Source organism: Sphaeramia orbicularis, chromosome 10, assembly GCF_902148855.1.
Source record: "Sphaeramia orbicularis chromosome 10, fSphaOr1.1, whole genome shotgun sequence".
NCBI lineage: Eukaryota > Metazoa > Chordata > Actinopteri > Kurtiformes > Apogonidae > Sphaeramia > Sphaeramia orbicularis.
Window position 1 is genome coordinate 7367305 of NC_043966.1, and position 4440 is coordinate 7371744.

Genomic DNA, 4440 nt, shown 5'->3' on the forward strand with positions numbered 1-4440 from the left:
ACAAGTCACCAGTTCATCGCAGGGCTGAACATATAGAGACAAACAATCACTGTCACATTCACACCTATGGGCAATTTAGATTAACCAATTAACCTATTAGTGCATGTGTTTGGATGGTGGGAGGAAGCCGGAGTACCCAGAGAGAACCCACGCAGACACGGGGAGAACATGCAAACTCCACACAGAAAGGTCCCACCCCCGTCGACTGGTGTTGGAATCGAACCCAGGACCTTCTTGCTGTGAGGCACCAGTGCTAACCACTGCACCACCCCATTATGTGAAAACTATGAAATAAAAACATTTTTAATGCTGCTAATCTGATGTTTTCTCACATTTTAACATACCTGCATGCTGATAATATGCCAAAAAAAAAAAACTTTTATTTTAAAAAAACAAACAAAACAAAACTGTTTATTTCAGTCTAGTAACAGTTATCAATTTTTTACACTCAAACATGTTACTGCAGATCAGGTTTATCTAGAAGAGCAAAGTTACAGTAATGGTATGAATTGCAGTGTATGGGATGATGCACAAAACAACAAATCCATAAATATACAAAAAAAAAACACTTTTGATCAGCTGTCCACTGTAGCGACCACTATGCATGAAAGGGTTAAAAAACACACAAATGCAGTTGATAATATTATAATAAATGGAGATAAATCACTGTAGAAAGCATAAATATAGAGAAAATTTAACCTTAAACTTTAACCTTGCGTTTCCGTTAAAATCATATAATTTTTGGTGCATTTATAAAATTATGCAGCTACTTCAAAGAAAATAGTTTATTTTTTAGTAAGGAACGAAACTGAATCATTGCATAATGGAGAAAAAAAATACACTGGCATGTGTAGGCTTAGAAACAAGCAGATTATGAAGAAACTATCGCGCTGACCTGTGTGGATCCACAGGTTGTAGATGTGGTAGTTTTTATGCTGTCGTGTATTCATGCATGCTGTACCGCATTTGTCCAGCAGTCACTGCCAAAGCCTTCTGGGTATAGCGATGTGATTGTAAGAATATTGTACTCCAAAATTACTAATATCTCCCAAAATATTGGTCCTATCAGCTTGCCGTTTTTGCTCGACTCTTCCTTGACCAAAAATACATAAGTATGACAAACTGCAGCTGTGAACTCTTTCTGGATTTTGTGTGAATCCTGAGACACACATACAGGCACACATGCACGTACACAGAGGCCGCTTGGCTTTTATAATATAGATGCAAATTAAGTTTGTGTTCATTTGACAAAAAGGCACAAGACGTCAGTGCAGTGTATGATACTCAATTTGACTGATGAAAAAGCAAAAAAAAAAAAAGGGGTTGAATGTGTGTACAGGCTGCACATTTCACACAGATGGAAAATCTAAGAATGGCTTTAGGTGCACAACAATGATGGTGAAATGTTCAAAAAATATTTGTTATTCATTTCCATTTCCATATGTTCTTTATGGTTTTTGGCAAGACAGCAAGGATCCACTACCGCTGGTCGACAAATGTGTGAGAAATTATTGAAATCCATGAGGGAGGGATTTAAATATTTCACTCTCTACATCACAGAACACAGTGAAGCAACGTGTAACAGACAAAGGCACAAATCTATTTGTACTAAATCATTTTTATAATTAGGTGTTCACATTTAATGTATTAATTAGTGTTTTTGGTCTGCTTTGTATGTTTGTTTGTTTCTTTGTTTATTAACACTACAGTATAGCAGCAAAACTACTGGTTGAATTCATACCAAATTTGGTTTATAGATTGCCAGTGAACCAGAATAGATATAATTACATTTTGGGTAAAGTAGGTTGAAGTTAAAATTTTGTATGAATTTTTAAAATCTTTTTTCTTCTCCTATTTACTGATAATGGGCAAAATTTCACGTCTATAAAAACATCCATTTTTTTCAATTTACTTCAAACTTGGCACATATATAGAGGCAATTGATAATTGCCGTAAGATTGTGATGAGAAATATAAAGGAAATAATATAACCAACGAGGCTGTGATTGATCAATAATAGGCCTAGATGATCTTATTATTAGGCTCTAAATGTTGTCCTAGGCTAATGGTTCTAGTGTTGGTGTCGTGCTTGTTGAACTGAGGGGATCGAATGGACGAGTTCGAGCCCTTTTTTTAACCCTTTCATGCACGAATTATGAGAACCTTAGTCAAGATTTTTTTCTTCAGTGTTTAGCCATGAAAAACACAATGCGATCGAGTTTTTTTTTTCTATGGAGTTACAAAAATATCCATGCATTTAATTTTTGAAGTAAAGAAACAAGTTTAAAACCCAATATCAGAGAGTGATATGAAAACAATGAAATAAAAACATTTTTAATGCTGCTAATCTGATGTCTTCTTACATTTTAACATATTCTAATGCTAGTAATTACTCACTTCATGGAAATACAGGGTGGGGAAGCAAAATTTACAATGAACATTTAGTTGTTTTTTCTCAGCAGGCACTACGTCAATTGTTTTGAAACCAAACATATATTGATGTCATAATTATACCTAACACTATTATCCATACCTTTTCAGAAACTTTTGCCCATATGAGTAATCAGGAAAGCAAACGTCAAAGAGTGTGTGATTTGCTGAATGCACTCGTCACACCAAAGGAGATTTCAAAAATAGTTGGAGTGTCCATAAAGACTGTTTATAATGGAAAGAAGAGAATGACTATGAGCAAAACTATTACCAGAAAGTCTGGAAGATACTATTAAAGAAGAATGGGAGAAGTTGTCACCTGAATATTTGAGGAACACTTGCGCAAGTTTCAGGAAGCATGTGAAGGCAGTTATTGAGAAAGAGGGAGGACACATAGAATAAAAACATTTTCTATTATGTACATTTTCTTGTGGCAAATAAATTGTCATGACTTTCAATAAACTAATTGGTCATACACTGTCTTTCAATCCCTGCCTCAAAATATTGTAAATTTTGCTTCCCCACCCTGTAATATGCAAAAAAAAAAACCTTCTTGTCTAACAAATAACAATTGATTTACACTCAAACATCTTAGTGCAGATCAGGTTTATCAAGAACAGCAAAATTACAGTAATGATCTGAATTACAGCGTATGGGATGGTGCATAAGCGTCCACTGTGTTGGCTGATATGGAACTAAAACAACAAAACCCATTAATATACAAGAGAACAGCTGGAGTGGACAGTGCATGAAAGGGTTAAACTATGCGATACTCGGGAACGCCCCCTTTTTCTCGGTACCTTCGTGCCGCTGAGTTTATATTTGATATTCAAGTGTGTGTGGGAAATTTGCTGCTACTATTTGATTGGGTGGAAATTTGCATATAGGTGGGGTAATGTTGATTGGCAGGTCAGTGAATAACGCTCTGATTGGTTATTCGCTCGGACATCAGAACAAGGCCAAAACTCGTAATTCGTAACTTGTATTTGGTGATCTGTAACTTCAGTTTCGTAACTCGTAACTTCAGTTTTGAAACTCGTAACTTCAGCGTTGCACCTGAGGATGGCAAAGTTGTGCCTCTATCAGATTTAGTTGTACATGTGAACAAAACATTCCCAATGATACAAATATGGTCTACACTTGCACAAATTATTTTTACAACCTCTTTTTTTTTTTTTTTTTTTTTACGTGTGTTCAAAACTTTTCCTCAGCTACAAATCTGATGACACGGACTTGCTTCCATAATTGATATGCAGACATCAGCACATGCATAGACATGATGACATCAGCTGGATCGATGCCAAAATAAGCTACAATATGTGCAAGGGGCGGGGTTTGTTGTGCCCGGAACCACCTGTTATAAGTTAATATTAGTCTTAAATTTTTCTTGTTCTAACTTTACCTTACGTGTGTTGACTGTCAGGTATGGATGTAAATTAACCTCAAAAGACAAAACATCAAATATGTGCTCATACTGTCTACAGCAGGGGTGTCAAACTCATTTTAGTTCAGGGGCCACATTCAGCCTGATTTGATCTGCAGTGGGCCGAACCAGTAAAATAACAACAGAATAACCTATAAATAATGACAACTCCAAATTTTTTGTCTTTGTTTTAGTGTAAAAAAACAACAACAAAACATTAAATTATGAAAATAATTACTGTTATAAATTATCCCCCAAAAAAAATAAAATAAAATAAAATAAAATTGAAAAAACTGAAATTTAAATTAAAAAATGGAAGAAAATTTAGTGCAATTTTAACAGTATTCTGCCTCAACTTATCATTTCTACATGTGCATTATGGATCAGATCTACAAAGACACTAAACACTGAGGAACAGGCAGAAAACTGTTAAAATTGTGCTTAATTTTCTTTAGACATTTCAGGTTGTTCATATTTGTTCAGGTTATTCACATTTAATTGTTTCAGGATAGTTTGTAAATATAAATATTTTCATATTTTAATGTTTTCTGCACCAAAACAAAGAAAAAAAAATTAAGTTGTTAATTC